The sequence below is a fragment of the Ischnura elegans genome, chromosome 11, assembly GCF_921293095.1.
Source record: "Ischnura elegans chromosome 11, ioIscEleg1.1, whole genome shotgun sequence".
Taxonomy (NCBI): Eukaryota; Metazoa; Arthropoda; class Insecta; order Odonata; family Coenagrionidae; genus Ischnura; species Ischnura elegans.
In genome coordinates, this window is record NC_060256.1 from 60,335,633 (window position 1) to 60,360,257 (window position 24,625).

General features: G+C 37.4%; 1 protein-coding gene across 1 annotated transcript in view; it reads right to left on the reverse strand.

The window, feature by feature from the left end:
* Positions 1–24,625, reverse strand: part of LOC124168198 (ly6/PLAUR domain-containing protein 6B-like) — a 195,610-nt gene that overhangs the window by 105,562 nt on the left and 65,423 nt on the right. Inside the window, exon 2 of the mRNA XM_046546329.1 lies at positions 18,534–18,576. The gene's annotated coding sequence lies outside the window, so the exon portion shown is untranslated. The remainder of the gene's footprint in view (positions 1–18,533; positions 18,577–24,625) is intronic.

Sequence of the window (24,625 nt, forward strand, 5' to 3'; positions counted from 1 at the left end):
TAGAGGTGTATTTGACTGTTTTATATTATTTTTCTAGTTTTTACTAATTATTATCACCTAAACTGGCATCGTTTAACATATTTATAAATTTCGTTATTTAACCCACTCAAGGATAAAATTAACAAAACAATTTTAAGCCGCTCGTTTTTAAATAATGGCCTGTTTTGAAGGCATATAAAAGAATTAAAGGAAAAATTTTAGAGTTAAAGAAATAGAAATAAAAAGAATTAAAGAAAACGTGTATTTAACTGATTTATATTATTTTTCTAGTTTTTACTAATTATTATCAACTAAACTGGCATCGTTTATCATATTTATAAATTACGTTATTTTACCCATTCAAGGATAACATTAACAAAACAATTTTAAGCCTCACGTTTTTAAATAATGGCCTGTTTTGCAAGCATATAAAAATATACTTTTTCAGGCCATTTGCATGATTAGGACGCAGGCAGAGAGTATCAACGCCTTTCTGTACGCAGGCAAGACACAGATCCGGAGGAGTCGGTGCAGCTAAAATAAAATGTATTTTCATCCAATCTCCTTCCTTTTGAGGTCACCGGGGTTATATTTGAGAGATGCTACCGACTCTGACCTCGGTAAGGTATTCCCGTTGAAGAAAAACAAGAATTCCCTTTGCGAGAAAACTCGAAGCCATGGCGGACCCACGGCGATCATAAATCCAGGGGTCTCCCGTGGATGAAAGTTTGAGACCTCCTTGAATTGGTAAAAACGGCCCTTTTTCGATCTTACGCCATGCATTGGGTGATATTTTCAGAAAAAAAGTGCTGGAAAAAGCTTAAATCTTCATGAAAGGTCTACTCCCTTGGCGTTGCAGAATGATCTTTTTTTTTACTTCGGCATAAAGTTGGCTAAAACAGATGAAGATCGGGCAGTAAATACAAAGTGAACATTTAGCTATCATTTCTTTTTTATATTCGGGCATTCATTATATTTTGGCCTACCTACTTCCATATAGGTGCTCTTCCCTCCACGTCATACGATGATGTCAAATCTGGGACAGCATTTCAAACATTTGATCGCTGAATTATATTTTGCTTTGTATTTTTTGATCAAGATTCTTTGATTTGATTTGATTTGATTGATTATTCTTGCATTATTTTCCAATAGATATGATTAATCGAAAGTGTTTGCCTACCTCAAATTGGAAAATTACTACTGTAATCGCACAAATGAATCTGAGTAATAAAAGCTCCAAGTAATATGTCTGCTAGTAGTTGAGAATATCATAAATGTCCTAAAAATGATGTCCTAAAAATGATAGAAACAACAAAATTGAAAGCGCTATTTTGTACAAGATTTTTACCATTGTTTTAACGGAAAAATTTCACAGTACTATTGAATCGAAGAGAATAGGGTAGTGGTGTAAAAATAGGGAGTTACAAAGAAATAAAGAAATTGAAAGATTTGAACAATTTTCAAGCATTTGTGTCCAGAGATAGATTAATTATTCTTCCCACAAAATATAAATATCATTTTAGCGTTCCCACTCAGGTAAAAGCATGATTGCACTCTGGCATATAATTGGAAAATTTGTAGTAATGCGCTGCTTCCATTGGTTTATTACCGAACTATCCTGTGCATAAAATATTTTTGCGCCAAATCCCAAATAATAATCGTGTTTAAGGTGTGGCTTGGAGGTGCAGAGTAACTTCTCTCTTCCACTTTTTCGTCTGAAGATTTTTCCACAACACACTTGACGAATCCTAGCTTCTTTAGGGTGGTGACACAATTGTTTCCCACATTTTCCCCACGATTGGCTTTAATTTATTGTAACTCCAAGATATTTGACTCCATCGGACGCTTTAATGTCAACTAAAACCGCAACGTATACTCAGGGCCGGAAATAGGAGTTTTATCAGAGATGGTAAAGATCAATTTTGAACTCCTGATCCCACCTCCGTCATCCTCCTCACCACTAATACATAGTACCTCCGTAAGATATTTTTGTTTGATGAGATTGTTGTAATTACACGCCGTATGTTAAAGAAGTTTTATTAATGTTACTTTTTGATAATTTACCAATTAATAATTATTATTAGCAAATTTAATTATAAAAATTAAATAACTCTTTGATAAATTTTCCGCCCCATTGAAATCTGTCACCCGAGTCGCGTGCCCCTCTGCCCCGCCCCAGTTCTGGGCCTGTATATACGTATGGATAGGTAGTCCTCCGCAATAACTATATTCTCGTGCTTTGCATGAGGTTTATTCATATCATAAACGTTGTAAAGAGAGAATTTCAAAGTCAGAGTATTCACAATATTCACATCCACCGATCAATGACAACGTTGCAGCAAATTTACGAATTATACTACTATTACACATTATTATAACGAAATTGGGACTATCATATTTCTTTGTGGGACTCCGGAGAATGTATTCATATGTCACATCTACGTTTGGGCACAGTAAGCTTTACACTCTTTTCTTTGATATTGACCAGTAAGGGGAATGATACGTGAAAGATTGGCATTAAAGTATTCGCCAATATCCCGACTTATGACAGCTTTGCAGCAAATTTACGAATTATTCTCCAAATATAAATTTTAGAACAAAATGGGGGCTATTACGCTTCCTTGTGGGACTCCGGAGATTCTATTTATACGGTATAGCTACGGTCAGGCACATGCACAATAAGCTTTTACGTACACTATTTTCTGTGATATTGACGAGTAAGGAGGATGATTCGTGAAAGGGTACCATTAGAGTATTCGCCATCATCCCGACTTATGACAGCGTTACTGAAAATTTACGAATAATTCTACTAATATACATGTTTAGTACAAAATGGGGACTATTGCCCTTCCTTGTTGGACACCGGAGAATCTATTCATATGTCACACCTACGCTTGGGCACAGTAAGCTTTTCTCTCTTTTATTTGATATTGACGTGTAAGGGGTGTGATACGTGAAAGGGTGCCGTGCGTGGAAATGAGGACGGTGGAGAGAGATGGTGCGTGGATAGGTAGCGATAAGAAAGTGCGGATGCTGAATGGGAAGAAGGGAATGAGATGGGTGCAAGGGAGATCTGGGGCGAAGATAAGAAGTCTCCACCCGAAGAAGATGAGACGGGTATGATGAAAAGGAGAAGAAATGAAAGGGGATGATAGGACATGTGGAGTGACAGGGCTTGAAGAGAGAACAAGTAGTGTTGGATAGTGTGAATAATTATCCTTCCATATAAAACAGACCGCATTCATCTAGGCCGGAACTAGGACTTTTCATGGGGAAAAAGAATGCCCGGAAAAAATCTTCGGGAAATTAAGGATAAAATTTCTTCCATATCAGGTTTTCAAATAAAAGAGCCCTAATTCGGATTTAGCTACGAAGAAATGGATATACTTAGTATACAATGGATGTACTTTTGTCCCTGTCTGTGAAAGAAATAGTCTTCCATGTTTTTTTCCCTCACATCTCAAAATATTGGCGAAAATCAAGGAAAACGGACCAAAGATGCGAAAACCTAAGAGTTTAGGTTGATTTTACAAATGATTTGACAAAAATTGGCTTAAAATTTTGTTTACAAATTCAAATTCTTGGTAAGTAATCATTTCATAAATGTTTAAACCGCATGAATGCAAATCTTGCGAATGGAAGCATTGATTGCGTTGTTATACTGAAGATGATATTATGTTTGATCCGAATAATTGGCTAAATTTAGTATTTTTACTTATTTCAAGGAGCTAAAATAATTACTTTTTGACGTTTAGAAAAGTGATGAAGGAAAAAAAATCAAAGTAAAAACACAGCAGTAATTTTCTTTTCCAAACTCTTATGCGGGCATTGGATAAGTGATCAATGAGCCTATTACACATAAAAGAAGTTAATTGGAGGCCTGCAAGTTTGTACTTTGCTAACCTAAGGACAGTATAACTTGGTAGTCAAAATCATCTATTTTGAAAATTTATGAGTTTTTGAAATGTAAGCTTTTTTTAAGCTCAATTGTTTAAAGCTCATGAGTGGGTACAAAGTAAGGTTTCCAAAAATTTTAGCGGGCTAAAAATGATTCAGTTATCAACTTTTTCCTTTTGAGCTCAAGGATATAGTCGGTGATACCAGTAATTAATGAAACTAATATGTAATGAAACAAATTTTCCCTCTATAATTTTAGCGAAATGATTTATGTATCGCGTTACTGAGTGGAAGTCGGATGAACGCGGAAGACAAGATATAATGCTTAAATAGGGTAATAAGGGTCTTTATGACCCGAAAAGTTTTTTTTAATGAATAAAACTTAGATTCATTCAAATATTTTGACGATTTGCGTCCCATGTCATCTCATGACGTACTTTTATCTTTCTTCCCATACCATTTTTGTGTCCGGATATCATTATTTAGCGTTTTGAACCGAATATAGTGTTTGCGTCTTGAAAAATACCGCTTTACGACTCTTCGCAAGCGCTCGTGATATTTTGATATTCAAAGGCAGTACTTGAAAACTATCTGTAAAACTATGCATTAGAATGAATCCACTGAATAATTTGTAAAAATAATGTAAAATGGCTTAAATAGTGTCAGTTTATCAATAACACAGATTAATTTCCAATTATTTAACCATTGTTCATTGTTACTTTACAGGTTAAAATTATGGATCAATACGATCCGACGTAAGTAGTCACGTGACTATCTCACGCGACTATTTAAGGTTACTGGCAAAGTCAGTTTTTCAATTGGAAGAAATAATACATAATTAGGTTGATGACTTAACTTTAATATTTTTAGTCTTGACAAATGCCATAGTACTCTGAGTACATCTAGGACGCTGTTTCATATTTTTACAGATAATAGGGTAATAAAGTTATCGTACAAATGTTCGGCAGTTATAGAATCATGCTATCGTTTCCTCTATGTGTCATAAAGACTAATGAATGACGAAAGGTTAATTCTGTGGTACTAGATAAACCAGGTAGTACCCATTCGTAAAAAAGATAACTCTAACCATTCAAGCTTATTGCCCTTGGTAATGTGAGGGTAGTAAAATTATTCAACGTCCATGTCTGCTAGCGTCCGTGCGAGATCAGTGATTCACTCAAACCCCATCGAATAATTTTACTGCACCTTTTATTATACTGTGCAGTCAATGAAGAAAAGGACATTTTATATCCTTCCATTCCAAGCCATATCTTTATCTTTCTTCCGCTCATCTTTACCACTGCATTGCGATGGCGCGAATATGTATATATACTGCTGTCCCTCTAAAAAGTAGTGCCTATGTTGGCATGAATAGAAGGTGCTTTTAACGTTAGTAGTTTATTAAATAAATACTCACCTGGGCACTGCATGAACTTAATTTTTTAAGTGGGTTTGTAGTTCCCCCAGATTGCGAGAGTCATACTGTTAATGCAGGAAATTTTTACACGATTTTTTAAAGTTTTCTTTCTAAGAGCATAGTTCAGAAATTAACTTTGAACTTAATTTGGTGATTTTCTTCGCTAATTTTCTCAATATTACCTACTATTTGATGAAAATTTTATTCCGTAGTCTTTTAGCGTTAGATAAATTTCATTGACGAATAGAGTTAACATTTGTTTTTTTATTTTTTTAGCAATAATATACTTATTTATTTCATCCTACATATATCTTACTGTTATTTTAGAAAGTTTTTGGTCCACCTGACATCATCTTGTTCCCATAAAATCAGGTTGTGTTGTCATTATAACAGTAGTTAACTTGGCATAATAAGTTAATTATTTATACTTTTTCCTATGATGATATATGTTGCTATTAACTTTTCCATAATGCACTACGATAATAGTATAATTAATTAGGTCGAAGTCGATTTTACATAAGTAATAAGCACCTTAAGTAGTAGCAGTTTTTGTAAGGACTTAAAATAAATAAGCATCATTGACAAAAACACAGAAAAGATGCTTAGTAATTAAATGTGTAAGCAAAAACCTACGTCGTCATTTTCGTTAAACAGATTTCTGGTTTACATTTGTAATATGGGCATTGGTAACTTCCACAAGTGACACTTGCTAAGGCTCGTTTTTTAATTTGTTTAACATTACCAATTCACTACTGGCTTTATATGGACGTTCTTCTTGATCTCATTTCAGGGAACTTGGGTCTGGTATGTATTTGAATCATATCGTAACGTATTCAGAGATTACATTTAATGCACTGAATTGTTACGGCCTTAACCCAGTAGAATTCCATTTTAAGTTAGGAAAAATAGCATATTTTCTTTCTAATGTTAAATGGTAGAAAGAAAATTTGTTATTTTTTCTCATTACATTTGAATTCAGTTTCTTTTTGTTTTTGCTAACTTTCCCAACATTGGTATTTTGCAGCCACATACCGTCCAATACTCTCAACATGGGATGATCCCACTATCTTTCCTCCCATTTAGTAGGAATGGAAATCAGGTTTGCGCCGTACATTCCCATAAGAGTATTTGTCCGTGGACAGAAATGGGAGGGAAAGAGGGCTAAATTATCACTCGTTGAGATAAAATGTTCAGTGGGCCGCTGCCCAATGGCGTCATCTTCTCCCATGGTGGCCTCCCTCCATTTATCTCATTTTTTTATCTTTTACACTCTTCGTTTTTTTCCCGAAAAAGCACCCGACGACTGCCATAATGGCTGCGCTAAAGCAGACCGTCACACCACAGGAAGGAGAAGACGGGTTTTGTTTTCTCCATCGTTTTGCCCCCTCTACCTCCTCGTAGCATACCCCCCCCCTCCTTCCCCTTCTACTTTCAAGACTGTCCACCTTGTTTCGCGGCGACAAATCCCTTTCCGTGGCGGAAATGGAGGGAGCGAGTGGGGATGGGAAGAAAGGGGTGGTTCTTTTGCTCGGGGAGTGGAATTTTGTTAGGAAGGCCGCCATGCGCAGAATGCTACGCTGAACGACGGAACGTCTACTCCGAGATGACCGGTTCTGAACCATCGATTCTTGGCGACAATTTTCGTGATAATGCTCAAAATGCTGAGTATGCTCGTCGAAGTTACAGCCAATAGGGTAGTTTCCTTCATCAAAGAAAACGAAAGGCATTGATTGCGATTCGTTACCCACTATTAGTGTTTTCATAATATACATATTATTTGGTTTCAGAAATACCGGTTTAGACGAATGGTAATGGTCAATTTTATCCTCATTTGAAAAAGGCCAGATTGGCGCCCATGCCACTCCACGTGACGTAACAGGGACCTAGTTTCTATACGAGTAGATAGGAGTTTTACATCGTCTGAGAATGCATGCATGTGGTCCAGAGCTCGGGGAAACATCTCTTAATAATCACTAATTAAAATTGTCTAAGGTCGGAAAGTTTCCTTCGTTTGATAGGGGAATAATAATCCTTATTAAAGCCAAGCGCTACCTGCTAGCAGGGTACTCATCTACCTGCTAGCAGCCTGCGTCGTATCAGCGCTCAAGCCTCGCCCCAAGATCTTCTCACACGCCGACAGCTGGAACCAGAAATACGTCACACGGACTTTCCCCATCATTCCTACTTAGCCGTCGCATTTTCGCGCGCTTGAAATTTTTAACTTTTCGTTTTATCGCGAAAAATAGATATCGTCATTCGAAAATCTAAGAGCGTGAAATGCGTACTCCAGGAGTACCTAATAATCTTTCGATTTAGGCAATAGAAAAATAATAGGAAACCACCATATTGTTCGACTGGACTCCTACGTGTGGAGAGAGGCTGCGGAACACTATGATGACACTATTTTCTTCCCAGTACTTCGGAGTCACATGTACATGAGGCAGTAGTGAATTAGTAGTTGGACTTAACTTTTTCCCAGCAAATGATGGTAGCAAATTATTCTTGAGATTTCATCTGGGTAATCTTCTCAATCTCTATCGCTTTCATCATCGCCGACGCTTCGATGAAATCCTTTTTCATCATCATTAGGGCCGATGGATATAGAAAAGCTTACCCGGATGAAATCCCGAGAAGAATTTAGTGAATTAGTTGTCGTGAAATTATTGGTCTTGACGATATTAGCTCTCATAGAGTTAAAGTGACGTCAGTTGTCCCAAAAGGAAGCGTAATTGGCCCCCTTTTGTTCATCATACTCTCGAATCAGCAGTAGAATAAGTTTATTTGCTTATTTGAAGATATATCTCCATAGCAACCGTCCCTTATTTTGTTTTTCTACCTCTGCTATCACGCAGAGCATCTGTACTCTTGTTACAGTTCTCTGTAGACAATAGTAGCGAGATGTCGTTCTTGAGCAACTGATATAGCGGCCTATTTCTACTTGTAAGCTAACCTAAGAGAACGCATAACTCCATCTTGACCGATCGTATTTTTTACTTTTTAATGACGCATCGCAAATTTAAAACTTGCGATTTCACCTTGAAATCATTTGGGTTTCATGAGTAACTCTTAGCCAACATGTGCCTATACGTAGATCTAAAAGTTTTACATCTGTGTAAATATAATAATTAGTATGAAAAATTATCTAATTTATGGTAGCTACAGGAAAATGTTGGCAAGGGTCTGCGGTATGGTATCTGAAAATTTTAAAACGATAGCTTAAGTTTTAACCAAGTAATGATTGACACGTTTTGCATGGGAGACATTCCATATTTCATTGGGGTTAGTTATCTCTACCCCAGTTTCAGATGTTTCTAGATATGTCTTTTGCTCAATATCAGTTCATTAGCCTCTTGTATGTGACGACCTCGGGGAAAAATAATTACGCATGCAGGCAACTTGCAGGCGGGCGGCACTTCACAGACAATTCCCATCGGTCAAAGTCATCAGTGACAGGTTCCTCCTCATCGAGTAAGGACGCACTCATTGAATGAGGGAATTCGTGGAGACTCATTCGACAGAAATGATTTGTAACTACCCATCGCTGTTTATAGTCAATGACATTGATAGTCTTTGACTCATTAGCTTAGCATTTTGATGAAGGTTGCCTGTGAATGCGGGTCACTCACTCACTGAATCAACTCGAAGGTTAATTTGGATAGGTGGGGGTAGAGCTCATCCCATTCTAAGCCTCTGGCTTGTGAACTACGCACATTTAGGGCAGAGGGCCAGTTTCTTTTCCTGAGCCACCTCGCATTTCGAGGTTTTCTCTATGGGAAGGAACTTAAAACTTCTTCCAAGATTTCAACCCGGGGCCTTACGACCAGAAGCCAAAGACTTTACTCACTAGGCCATCCCTTTTATGATCGAATCGATGATGACTTCGATTGATCGACATATTTTCGCTTGGGACGATCGTCATTTCACCTCTTACCGTTGAAATACACAGGATGATTTGCACGTAATTTTTAATAAAGAAGGACTTGGTAGAGGATTTTTCGTACCGTAAAAATGTAATTGTTATTTATTGCTAACCAAGTTATGGCAAAGCCAGCATAATATCAATTTAATTACTTAACACGAATGACCCTAAAAGAGTTGCATTTTGGCGAGAGAAAAGAAAAACAGCAATTGTTGTCAGGAGGAGCATTTTGCTTTTCTTTCTCCGTCAACTTATACTATTTTCATTGTGAATTTCACTATAGTAACCGAAACTAACATCAACCATGAGCATTTTTTTAACTTACTCTTTAAAAATGCTATAGAAAAAGAAAAGGACCGAATCATTTAAATATGATTAAGATAGTTGGAACTCCTCCGTAAGATGGCGGAATGCTCAAATTATTGGCTTTACTGAGGGATACAATATCGTAAATCTACTGTGTAGTATCCAGTGAATCTATGACTAGCTGAAGCCCGCATCACATTAGGCTAGATCAAGGATAAGACGTGGCATCCTGGCTAGTATGTCGTGTTACCAATAGTGTGGAATTGATCTAGTAAGTTGGCTAGTAATCATGATGGATGGGCTGCGAACCACCATAAGAAGGTTGATCCTAGAAACGAAGGCTAGTTCAGTTCAATAAAAATTCCAGAAATGCTACTTTGATTATAAGGAAATAAAACTTTGTAAGGTTCACTGTTCCTTACTTTCCTTACTTCCAGTATGGAGAGGTTTCACAAAGTAAAGCCTGAAGTTATTAGTTATACTTTGATTATGCCTCATCGACTGACGGTCACTAAGAACAGACATTAAGTACCATATTTTTCGTTACTAGAAATTAAAATTTCTGGAATTTTATTTCGAAGTTGGGATTCTCACATATGCCCTTATGGTGACGCTCGTCCAAATGCGTGTAATATGTATGTTTACTATTACGAAAACTTACGTCATGTTGACAAAAAGAAACTGATATAATGTTTTTTATGCCATAAGATTCATGATAAAAAGTAAAAATCAAGGTCTTTAGTGAACTAAGCATCGAGTTATATGCAATTATGACTCAAGGAAAATAAGTTGAAACTGTCTCGTCCCATTCTAATATGTAAATGTACCTCAAATCATAATTCTAAAATAATTAGGAAATATTCTTATCAAAATGATCCCATTTTCATATGCGATATTTTTATACTCTTATTCAGGGGCGTATCCAAGGGGGGGTTTATGGGTTACAACCGGGTTTGACTTAACTTGACTACGTGGTTACTCTTAACTGGAATAATTAGTTCAGTCTTATCATTAACAGTGGTATGCCTCTTTTTTGTCTTCAGTTAATTTCAATGGAGGCATTTTTGTGCCAACTTTCAGGTCGTAGGCGACTGACTTCAATATTTCACTTTCCATTCAAGATGGATTGAATTAGTTCAATACTTTTTGAATGCAAATCAAATGTTATAATTAACTACCCCCCTTTTTCCGTAAGGTGTTTCTTTACGCGCCGGAAGGGCCCCGAAATTTCCTGTAAAACCCACCCTCCGATTTCAAAATTATGGCTACTCCATTATTCTTATCTATTTATTTCCAATTATTGCTAAACATGTACGATAGCAAAAAAAAAAACTCTTGGGCAATGTCGCTGTGAGAATTTTCGGATGGCCTAATAGTTTCCCGATTGATTCTGGCCGCTTTTTCAAGTTTCCCTTTAAAAAGCCACCAGCATCGGTGGGGAAACGTTGTGGCCACCCAAAAATTGACCCGGCGACATAACTCAAAAGCTTTTATTTAATGTGACGAGTACCCGCGAAAGTTATACCGAAGAATTATTTGTAATATATTCAGCCTTCTCAACGTCTACTGCAAGCTACTTACTACAGAATTTATCATTTACACGATGTTAGTTCGTTGCTAGTAGCAAGTAGGGCCTAATCCTGTACACCAATCACGTAAGGTTTCCCTTCTTTCATAAATGCCGCTCCAATCCGCTTATTTTGACAACATGTTTTCGTTCCGAAGCAAGGTAATTAAGAAGTCTTGTATCCATATTCATGAGAGCAAAATAGTTCAACCGCCACCCACATCACGTCTCGAAAAATTCCACACTCCTCCTGAAAAGTGCAGATCTGAAATCTTTAAAGACGCCGCATTCCCGCTCGCATTGTAGGCTTAGGGACACACTGCATTGTTAGAAATCCGCGGATCAATTTATCCCATTTTAGTCCAGGAAATGAAGCTCAAAAAGTTCAAAACCTTGCAATTTTTTCAGACTGAAACGATTTGCATAAAAATTTGGGATTAGACTTTCTTATCCTCCACTTCAAAATCTATACAATGCCGATGGACGCTTTTTATTCTGTAAGGGTGAAAACTACCCCTAAATGCCAAGAGTTAAAAAAACTTCTTTAAAGCTTTATTTGGATAAAATAAAGTTTGCATTAGCTTAATAATGATTGTTTTATGCTTTATAATTTGTTGTTGTTGTTTCAGTTGATGCATATTTTCGTATTAAATTATTTTTGGCAACGTTATTTGCACCACAATGCACACTTCGGTGACTGAGTGAATATAGAGAGGACAGTGGGAACGAAACCCTAGGGCGGGCTCGCGGGGATACACTACTGGGGCAGGGACTGTAAGCGCGAGCTTTTCTCCTCTGCACCCAGAAGGGGAAGGACGGGAAGGAGAAAGGAAGGAGGCGCCGCCGCGATTAGAGCCCGACGACGCCTCCGGGGAGGGGATAGGGAAGGAAGGGAAGGGACGAGGAATCCCGCACCGTCACAAGGCGGGCGGGCCCTACTATACGCGAAACCAAGCATACGCAATTAATATACTAACGACCTTGGATGATTATTCTATGAGGAAGAATAATCCAACGATCAAATCGTTAGATGATATAGAGAGGACAGTAGGATCTTTGCTTTCCTCTAATTTCTTCGTTCCATTTTAATTCTTACGTAATTTCAGTGTCCGAGAAGACTTCATAGAGATCGCTCCTCTACGTTCCTTTGGAGGTTGATTTCTGTTGCCACTTCTGCAGATTTTTAATTAGTTTCAAATATATCCACGGTACGGCGATGAGTGCAGTGCTATCTACTTTTTTCCAATATTTTGCGGTATAGTATTTGCAATAGGGTAGTTTCCTTCATCAAAGAAAACGAAAGGCATTGATTTCGATTCCTTACCCACCATTAGTGTATTCATAATATACAAATTGTTTGGTTTTAGAAAACCCAGTTTAGACGAAAGGAAATGGTCAATTTTAACCGCATTTGAAAAAGCCCAGATTGGCGCCCATGCGATGCCACACCACGTGACGTCACAGGGACCTAGTTTCTACACGAGTAGATAGGAGTTTTACATCGTCTGAGATTACCAATGTATGCATGAGGGAAAGAGCTCAGGGAACCATTCCTTAATAATCACCTATTGAAACTGCTTAAGGTTGGAAAGTTTTCTTCGTTTGATAGCGTATTAATAATCCTTATTTAAGCCAAGCGCTACCTGCTAGCAGGGTACTCTGCTACCTTGAAAATTTTCGCTTTTCAATTAATCACGACAAATAGACAAATATCGGTTTAGGCAGTAAAAAATAATAGGAAACCACCCTATTGAGAGGAAACTGAAGAGTTATCACCTCGATAGCTCACGTCAACAGCTCTGATTGTAGTTTATTTATTCGTGAAATTCGGATCGCTATGACCGTCAGAGACGCGAGTCGCGACTTCCGTAATACCATTTACAATGCGCGGTGGGTGACAACACAACACGGGTCAAATTTTAAATATCCTCTACAGTAGTATTAGTGCTTACGACATTTTGAAATAAATAATTGCAATTTTCCACGATTATAAAATTTATTACGACCTAGGTTACAATGTTAATACAACATCTTTTGTACCTCGGTATAAATAATATGCGGTAACATTAAAACCTAGAGTCGTAATAAATTTTACAGTCGTGGAAAATTTCAAAAGTAGTGTTAAATAAAAAAAGTATTATTTCGATATGGGAAAATTCCACTCCAACTTGCTTCAATCATCGAAGATGAAGTAATTACATTGAAACCTTGCTCGTAATAAACGTTAGAGTCGTGGAAAATTACAAGTATTTATTTCACAATAGGAAAATTTCACTTCATCATGCTTAAATTATCGGATTTTAAACTTATCGGATTTTATACTTAGGTACGTATATTATTTACCTTTCCATCGCATCCTTCTATGACCTATGGTGTTCAAAAACTCCCGTTTTTCTCCTAGTCTTCTGCACTACACTTCGCTTCAGTGGCGTAACTTGGAATATTCTTTAGGTGGGGGATGGTCAGGGGTGGCGACGGGGGGAGGAGTGAGGAAGGGGTAAACGGCAAATTTTTGACAAATGACTTTCCTGGAAATACATTTTTACATGATTTTGGCACTAAAGATTTAACTTTACGCAGATAGAGTTTTTACATAGGTATCATAAATAGGCAATATCTTTAAATATTTTTTTTAATTTCTCTGAGGCTTTGGGTCCCCCCCCCCCCATAGCTACGGCACTGCTTCGCTTCTCACCTTATATGAACAAGGGTCAAATTTGACTCTCTTTTTTCTTTTAAAGTGTAAAACGTGCCTTGTTCCTCTAACGTTAACTAAAACTTGTCATCGCTTGTGAAAGAGGAGTTTTGTTTGAATATAGAGGGTAACTCGCTGGTTATCAATGATTTATTGCGGTATTTATCCTCCCTCATAGAATTGTTAACGAAACTTAACACACTCCTGACCTCCGCTAAAAGTAACTTCTGGCAATGACTTGCCTTTTTTTTACGACACTTTAAGCATCAACTTATTTCCCCAATTAGGAAGCTTATCCTCCAGCCAAAAAGGAGGACCGAAGGCTGAGATAAGCATCTAAAAATTTCGAATTCCTTTTTACCCGCAACAACACAAAATCATTTTTTTTAAACGAAATAAAAAAAATTAAGAGAGGGACACCGAATATTTCCCGGGATTGGTTAGACCGCCGGGCTCAAACCTAAATGTGATTTCTGCCGAGTTCCCCGGAGTCAATTAGTAGAATAAATCAACTGCCAGACCGCACACACCGGTTTGACAACTGGCCACGCACCGGTTCCTGAGAGAGTTCTCCACGAATGTTTAGACGGACCGAAGAAGAAACTTGCTCGCTGCCGATTTGGAAATAGCCACTTCAAAACCTTGGACCAACTATGTCCGGAACATAGCCACATCGCAGCGTCGAGAGTATAATCATGGCATAATATCATGCTGAATGCTTGGAATAGTCTAAATAAATCAGCGTGTTTTATAGCAACCATTTTCCTTCAATAGAAAATATCATGGGAAAAATCAAAACAATATATTGTGCAGGTAATAGTTTGGATGATAATGTAGTCCAGATTCGGATAGTTAATTTTAGCATGCCGCTATCGAAGGGAATTCATTCCTAATAAAACATATTGAAAATAAAGTTCAGTTGATAATATAGCTGGCATAGCGTAGAGATATCATACAAAAGAGTTGCCAAAATAAACAGATAAACATTGAATCTGTAAAGAGATTGAAATCTGTGCGTGATCAAGGGAAAAGTTAACGGCATTTGCTTCAAGTTAAAGCATATTTCTTAAAACATCAGCGTATTTTATAGCACCCATCCTCTTTCGATAGAAAATATCATGGGAAAAATCGAAAAAATATGTTTTAAGTAAAACTAATTCTTATTATTTAATATCGAAAGGAGCACCTTCAGCCAATACCTTTCAATTAAATTTATTTATCTGAACATATTTCATAACTGTCCAACGATATCTGATTCTTTCAACAGATGTGCGAAACAGGAATAATAATTGCAATACACCTCTATTTTTAAGCCTCCACTAGTACCAGATCCTTAGTAGGGATGAAAACGTGGTACAGATGCATATAATTAAATTTAGGACACCGCTAGAATGTTGTAATCATTCGTAATAAATGGTATAGAAAAATAAATTACAGCTGAGAGAACAGCTGGAATAGCGTAGAGAAATTTTACAAAAGAGATGCTACAATAAACAGAAAAAAAGTAATACGTACATAAAATTATTGAAATCTGGACGTGAGCGATAAGTGACGAGTATTTTCTTCCCATTAGAGTATATTCCTAATGAAATTAGCATTTGTGATAACAACCATCTCCATTCGATGGAAAAGATCATGGGAAGAATCGAAAAAAATATTTTGAGTTAAAATATTTATTTTTATTAATTATCGAAAGGAATACCTTCTGCCAATACCGTTCAATCGAATTTATATTTATGAACACATCCCATAATTGTCCAGCTATCTCTACTTCTTTCAGTAGACTTTTCAACCAGAGATGAAACGAAATTTAAATGTGCACTTATTTTGAGGCCTTTATTACATGAAGTTTTTGAAAATGAGCAATTCTAAAGGTAGTATTCTATATTTTCTCCCTGCCGTACTACCTTTATTTCTACAAAATGTTCCGTTAGGTTTGTAGTCAACTAGGCAGCGGCATGCTTAAAGTGGGGCCTGGATTATATCATCTCCCGGACTAAATGCCTGAAGTTAAGTGGGCACTTAGACTTCGCATTATCCCTGGTTGACGAACCTGTTGAAAGAAGTGGATTTCAATTGATAATTACGAGACCTTGTCAGAAAAATTGGCACTTGAGGATATTGGACTGGATGTATTTCTTTCGAAGGAAGAAAAGCACCAAAAGTCAATTAATTGGATTTTAAACACCGGTTAATTAAAGTAAATGGCCTTTCAGACGCCTGTACCTTTAAAAATACTGAAAACTGGAGGTGATGAGGCTTAGAATGGTCACATAAGACAGATTAAAAAAGTCAAATAGTAATTTTGTTCGTTTATTTCAAATGAGCTAAAAAAATGTGTTCATATACTTCTATGAGATTTCGTTGCCCAGTACTCAACGTACACAATATGTAATGAATATATATGTGCTCTTCTATGAATACCAGATAAAAAAATTTTATGAGCCTAAAAATAAAATGCTCCCTGAATTGCCGAGAAAAAGTTAAGTTAAAACTCTTATAGTATTTAGTAATGGCTTTCCTTGTAGCCTTGATTGTAATATTATGGTAATACACTAATAAATCATTGTAGCACTCCCAATATCAACGATAATCTATCAATAAAGAGTAGTGCTGAGAGTAAAAGTTAGTCTTGTGGGTATTTCTTTCAGATAATTATTTGATGGTGTTTAAATTCTTATAATTATACTGGAAGACGTGTATTTTACTAAAAAATATTTCTTAAATAAAGAACCAAACGCTTTCTCTGTTATCAGCCTGTTTTATTTTAAGGGTCATATTTTAAGAACTCGGGTATGTTGTTAATGATTAAACTCAGGAATAAATTTGAATTTCTCGCTTTTTAAAGAAAAGTCAATAAACCTCCCCATTTGATAAAAACTAACTCTGTTCCATAGGTATTTTGTTATATTTTATTATAAAATTCTTGCAAAAAAGTAATTATTGTTAAATGTAAACACTTATATTTTAATATTTCCGAGGTTGCATAAGCAATTACTTTTATCAATCAAAAAACGTTTATTTTTGAAATATTCTTGAATTCAGAAACATTACTGAGAGCCTAAGTAGTCACGATGTTGAGATATTAAAAAAATAAGATAACGATGCATAATATAATTAAAAAAATCAGCTGAAAGAGAAGATTATCAAGAGTCTTCTCTCCTCCTTCCCAGTGTTCCGTGATGTCGCGGGTATGGGCTTGTCTAGAGGGAAAAATGAAAACTGAGTTTGAAACAAGTCTTGGATGAAGACGACAATGAGCCTCAGAAACTTCTTGACTGATTTAATTAAACTGGAAGGAACTCTACACCACCTGATTCAACCGAGCGCAAACCTAATGTCTATGAAGACATCTGCGATCATAAAACGTACCTGCAAGTGAAACAGGGCTCCAAAAAAGGGTACGCCAAGGTCCTGCTCACAAGTTTTGAGGTTCGGAGAATACTTAAAAGATAAGAATTTCGTCCTTGCCAAATGTCTAATGCAGATACTTGCTCGCAGCAAGCTGTAGATCCCAAACTAATGTTGCAAGACTTTGCGATCAAACTACACGAGCAAGTTCTGAATATCAGTTGGTGGTGTAGCTCAGAACTAGGTTAAATTCCGCTCCCGGAGATCCGAAATGGAGATGCCCTGCGTTATATTGATTTGTGAATGGTATTCAGTGTATTAACTCCAGGAATTAGGGGGGGATAGGATGAATTTATCGGCCAAATATGAACTACGATATCTGCTACTATCTTATTTACTTAAATACCTTATTTACTGTATGATGATGTATAATGATCATGTAAATGTTTGTGAAAGCGATTAGAAAAAAATTGATGCGCGGTTCTTTAGTATATCTTTCTGAAATTTCTGATACATAAGGTGGCATATATTCTTGCAAAGTGAGTACTAGATTCGATCATGGTTTTCGGGATTTCACCGCGTTTTTTGTATCCTGATGACGACAGATTAGCCGGAAATACCCAGCATATTTAGATCAGTAGTCCTATAATTATTGCCTATGTCTTCTTCATCAGAAAATAAACTTCTGACTGGCCTGAAAATCTACCGGAATAGTCAGCCAAGATGACGTCATCAGGCATTAAACAACGTGATGGAAGTCCGGAAACTATGATCGGTACTTTATATTCATGACATTTATTTTTTCATCTATTAAACGTATTCATGGGATATGATGAAGTATTCGCTGCATGTAAGCAACTTTTTATGTTGCTTGTGCAGTAATGGATAATATTTATAAAAAAATACATCCTCCTCAGGTACCTATGGGATCTTTGCGGTCTCCATTGTGGTTATTATTTTTTAAAGAAATAGAATGAAACAAATCGCTCTAATGCATTTGAAATTCAAATAGATATTGGAAATCTAAATGATGTAGGTTTCTGTGACTTTGATCTGTTGGCTTATAAGAAGAAGGTCGAAAAATCTAAAAGCCATGGAAATATCAACAGCCCCTATCATTGAGTTGATGAGGCTGGTAAAAGAAACGAAATATATGTCATTTTCATAAATTCAAATTATATCTTTCCGATTGATAGACACAAGCATCCCGTCCAATGTTATCTAAATTATTCATTTTAAAAAGCTGCATTATTAGACAGGTTCTAAATTTATGATCGTAAACCAACCCTCTTAATGTAAAGGTACAGTTTTGCAGATGTCACTCTGCCCTGCTTTATTAAGACCTGCGTTAGCATGCAGTCCTCTGGTGATAGTAAACATTAATGTTAACGTTAATGCTTACCTTCGATTGTTGTCCAGAGTCTTCCTCAGCCGCCTAAGCTTCCCTGCGAAACAAAAGAATGGAGCTCTTATTAGTGATTAAATTCAAATATGAATTAATGGATGTTAAAGTATTTCTTCAGGTTTGTCAAAAAAAAAGAAATCATGGTCGAGTTTGAGGAAAATTGTTTGGCTCTGGACCAAACCGCCACGGGTTTTGGACTACGTAATCCCCAACAAAATTACTCTAGACGAGGCACAAAAAATTTAATGCTTCTAGTTTGACTAGGTTGAGCTCTACCATCATGTATCCTACTAACCTTCGTTTTGAAGCTGTGAGTGAATGAAAAATAATCCTTTAATGCCAATTTAGCAGTATCATTTCTTCTTATAAAAGATTTTTCATATATTTTTGCCTGGTGAATTTTTATTTACTTTAGTATAGTAGGCTTCCACTCCGTTCTACAGCTTTCAGCATCCAACCTAAAATATTAATGCCCAAGCTTCCTTCTGGCTGATTCGTTGGAGGTTAGATCCGATTATCAGCTTCTGCAGTATAAACACACACCGATATTGGACGGTCTGTAAAATATCGGCCGTCCACATTTCAATAGTGAACAATGAGAGAGCAAGGGAGCTTGCACACGTAACGACCTCGCGCCGTCACCGGCAAAATGCCGGTTAGCTGCCGGCCATTGCCACTGTGGATCGCCGGAGCCGGGCCGGTGGCAGCCATACAGCGGCGTACATTACCAAATGGGAGCTTGCACACTCACCAGATTGTTATCGTCCGACCGGCCGTTTTCCTCTAGTTCTCGCTGCGTTTTCTCACCTTCCATAAGAATTCAGATCTATCGGCACAACAATAAAGTGATCGTTTGGCCGGTAAAATTCCGGCGTGTGCGCAAGCATCGCTTCACCGGTAAAATATCGGCCGGTGTTTTACCGGCCGTCCAAAATCGGTGTGTGTGTAAGGGGCCTAAGGTGTTATATACCGTGCATTTAATTGCTTTAGTCGGTGCTACAAAGGGCCGGTTCAAGACATTTTTCTAGTGTAAGTGAAAAATATTCCGCCCCCCCTCAAAAATGACCTGAGAGGTAGTGGAATTAGTACTAAACATGGGCTCCCCCTTTCGCATGACACCCTCTGCGGACTTTTCCCCGCCGTCACCAAGGCTGGCAATATATATGAAGTAAAGACGGCCTATTAAAGCTATACAATTATGTGAGAGTTCTCTGCGACTGAGTCTAGCTCATACGGGCTTCGACATCTGATTCAATCGTAAAATTTTTCTTGGAAAGTCTCGCTCCATCGATAGCTTATGAAGAAACGGGCTGGTCTTCCGAGTCTGTCAGGATGCTAGTAAATTTGAGAAAGTCGTTTGATGTACCTGTCTCGGTTTTTCTTTCCGATGCTGCAAATTAAACCGAATTTTCTGCATCATTGAGCTAAGGGATGCCGTCTTCATTACATGGTCTTTTTTATCTCTAGGGAAATGGAGTAAAAAGATTTGAAAAGCAGTTTTTTTCCGCATTAGAAAAACGTAGAAGCGAACGTGAGGGAAAAGCGATTCAGAGATATGCTTTTCATCAAATGCTATTCGTTTCAACGCATTCTGACGAAGTATGTCAAACATTACAATAAGGGTGTTAACATAAATTTCATAAATAATGCATAAAAAGACACAGGGATATATGGGGACAGTGCTATCAGTAATTTTATTTAATTTATCTAAATTTAGTAGCGGCCAAAAGTTCTTAACTAAGAGATGTGATAGTTCAATAATGATAGATTATGGAGAGAGATGTACATGTAAATTTAATTCTTAAAAGATCTTTTAACGAAGCATTCTCTCACGAATCACATTCCGGTCCTTGCATTTTACTAACCTTGACTTCACCATTTCGTGAATTAGCTCAAAAGCTCAAAGAAAAAATATCGGGGGAGGATAGTTGCATTTAGCATTGAAGAAATGTAACTGTGAAAGTAATCATCGACGTAATATTCTATTTTAAATATCATATTTCATTTAATAGAAAGTAATTTTAGAAGACTAACATGTTGCAGAAGAGTTCATGGAGACGAAAATCCGGATGTATTTCAGATGAGTTGTTGGGAATAGTGGCTTCCCCTTCCACCTGCTTGTCTCCGTCGTCATGTTCATTTTTTTGAAAAAGAGCGAACACGGTAAATAATGACGTGTTTTTCTCTTGTAGGAGAAAATATGAGCAAGTATATTTAAATATCCTGGAACGTGTATTTCTTGCGGCCTCATCTGTGGTGAAGTAGTTGAGAATCTGTAACCCAGCTTGTATCAGATATTGGCTTTCACATTTCTTTCGTTCAGCTCGACATGGCTGAGTAACAAGGGTGCAATTAGGCTGTACAAAAATTAGTTTTATATTTCCATCCCATCCTTGTCCGATGGTCTCGTTACAATTATTATCATCTGACTGTGTGTCCTTTTTTCATGTTTCAAACGAAGCCCGATAGCCTTATTACTCGGATCGGTGTTGCTATTTCCCATATTGGTTTGCTCATTCAGACGGATTAAATTCAAAATTTGAACACATAAACGAGTATCACTGACTTTCACATAATTTTGCTACCTTTTAAGGACATGATATAATCTCTCTTGCAGCAAATCTTAAATCCAAAGCAGCTGGCCTACCTACCGACGAGAATCCTCGATTTCCAGTTATGTGGGAAGATGCGTTTTGGTATCTCCCGGATAGCTGTTTGAACAGATACACTTATTTCCCTCATACCTTACATCTAACGAGACCTGCTCTTCCAAAGTATGAATTATTGATAGATATTGAGGGGCTAGTTATGAAAATAATAGCAGAGAAATCGGTTTCTTCTCATCTCTGCGATCGAATGTATTTCTCCAGATCACCCGATGCTTTGCGTTGTCGATGATTTCGAATGTAGTCGGGCATGACGAAAAGAATTCTCTCTCGCAGTCACTAGGAATGCGATTGTAAGTTCCATCGCTCTTTCTTCTCTGGTTGCTAGCAGGGTGGGTTTGTGCCCATCTTCAGCAGTGAAGGATTGTAAGTTCCATCGCTCTTTCTTCTCTGGTTGCTAGCAGGGTGGGTTTGTGCCCATCTTCAGCAGTGAAGGATAAATTGTGGGAACCCCTTAGATCATGTTTTTACGTAGACAGATGCACCTCTTTTTTTATACTTCACCACTGTATCATTTAGTCCCAACATCAAAATGACCCTTGACACCTCACGCTTGGAAGTAATGATCAGGGGCAATGAAGTGGACTAGACGACGCGAAAAAGGTAGTAAAAATTCACTCTAAAGTCAACTGCCCAAATGGCTATTCGAGGTAGGGGTTGAATTTCAGCAAATAACCAAGTGCTCAGAAATGGGGAACATGTGCAATTTTTTTAAAGTAATAAAATAAGAATGTTCCTACCTCAAATGTACTCGCAAAAATTTCGCGGATGAATTTTAACCGAGTAATGAGTCTTTAAAAATTGATCTTCATCGGCTGCTTGAATACACGACGTCATCGGAGCGTGACGCCACGGCACGGTATCCACTGATGACGGACTGAGGAAGTGGATAGAAAATCGATCTACGAGGGCTCAAATGCAAATTTGGCGAAACTAATTGCTGTTTTAACGTCAAAATTCAGACTGTGAATATTTTGGGTTGCCAAGGCGTTGAAACAAATAATGGGGATTGTTTCGGGAGATTTGAAAACATTAAATGAAATTAATTTGGTTGCAGATTGTAATCCACGTTGGACACCCGCATCATTTGGTTAGTGGAATTAGTGTATTGCAGCATTGATATTCAATAGAGAAACGTGTGAAAACCATATATATCGTGTTTAGTGCCCCACCGCTCAAATACCTACCTCTATTTTCTCGCCGGAGAAGGTTTTTGCTTGTACCCCAAAGGACTAAAATAAGAGAAGAAAGTGGTTGATGACCAACTTAATGGAGTTAAATACTTTATTTACGTTGTCAACCGGATATTTCTCAAGGTAAGTACACTCTTGAATCAGGATTATCGTTGGGTTTTATCAAATCACCAGTAACTCTCGAATGGCTACCAAATTTAGGATGTATACTATCACTCATTTCACTTTGTAAGCAACCCTAGAAATATACCTATTAGTCCACCGATTGTAGGATTATATATATAAAGGAAGGTGGCTTTTCATGAGAATAAATACTGATTACGATTAAACCAGGGGGAAAAATAAGGAGTATACGAGAAATATGTGGCTTTTGATAAGGTTAACTAAGTATTTGCTGCTGTGATGCCCATGAAGTTCGCTGCATGTCAATGACATGGCGGAGGAAAGAGGAGTCTGGAGATAATTTGTTGGCGAGGTCAAAAATTGATTTGGGTTTCTAGTGCCCACATTTGTATAAAGCCGTTTTACATGAGGCACGTCATTGCTCAATTTGACGTATGTACGAAGGCGCAGTCAAAATTGCGCCGTGCAAAGCGGCGACTTGCTAGATCGCATATGAGAATGCATGAATTCGAGATGGCGAAATAGCTCCTGTTCTAATTCCGATCTCGCATTCTCGCCTATGATTTCAGTGCCAATCTGCAACAATGGCGTGTCCCATGTAAAACGGCCTTAAGAGTAAGTAATTTTATCGTCATTGACACCATGCCGCCATCTTTCATCGAAACATTTTCCTTGACTTGCAAGCAGTCACGTGCGGCTAAATTCTCCATAAATTTACCTACCTACCTTAGTAGCACCAAAAGGATTATATCTGTATATTTTTAAGATTCCGAAATACATCGGTATACAGATTTGAAAATCTGTATATTATACATATTTTATACATGTCTGATGATCCATGGTCCTTGATGTATGCCAGAATCTTTAAAATATACAGATAATATCCTTACGGCGTAACCAGGGATCGTCAGAAATGTATAAGACATGTATAATATACAGATTTACGACGAGTTATACGTATTTAATCTATTTAAAATCCATATTATGGCAGCAGATATAATACGTATAATATCTAGATATTATCTGCGTGGTAGAGGACATTTGCATGTATTTTATACAGATACAATATGTATACAGTGTATACTATGATACCTATTAACTCTAGGTATAATCCTTTTGGTGCTACTAGGGTACTTATCTCGAAAGTAAATCAATTGATGCGGTTACGGTGAATATATCTACGATTGGAGGAGAAATCCGTAAATAATTACGATTGGCTTTCTCCTAATTCTAACTGCTTCCTTCATTCAGGGTTGGTATTTGTTTGAAGGAATATCATTTTCTCCTGAAACCTTAATACGCTCTCTTGGCTACGATTTCAAATAAATTCTCTATTGATGGGCTAGCCCAGTTTTCTGCTGATGCGTGACGATCCAAGTTTCTTGTATAAGTTTTCACCCAGCTTGTCTTCTGTAATAGACCGCAGGAGTGTGTGAGATGGAAAGGGAATAGCTTTAAGTGGTACAAGAATTCACGTCCCATCTCATCCCTGAAATGTGATTTTCTTCCTCCCATGCTGAAGTGGCGTAGTCGGTTTTTTTGAAGCTCGCATCCAAGGAACATAATTTTGTATCCTTTGCTTAATTTGGCTGTAGAGTAGGATCGTAAAATTTAATTTTTTATTACAAAAGATATAAATTTAACGCTAAGTGAACGCTCCAATAGCAAAAACTCTAACGCGTAGTCAGGTCGTGATGTAAATCTTTGTTTTTACGACCTGCAGTTCAAGTGATGATCTTCTTGAACATTGGAATGATATTTGGAGGAGGCGACCGACAGCTTAGGTCATTTGCGCCATTAGGGAAAGGTATGGAAAAAATGGGGTGGAGAGAAACCCGGCGTCAGCATTAGGCTGCTCTTAACGAAAGGCGCCAAGGGGACCAAGGCTCTAAACGTCCCATCCGACGGACGGAGTTTTGCACTTGAAATGTCCTCCACACAACATTCAAGCAGGGATTGGAAAGTCCCCAACAACTCTCTGCCACCACCGGGATTTGAATCCGAGCTCACAGGGTGGGAAGGCAACAAACTACCCACCACACCAACCCCCTTGATTTACTATCTTTGAATAAGATGTAAATACAACACACGAAAGAAAAGTTAGCTT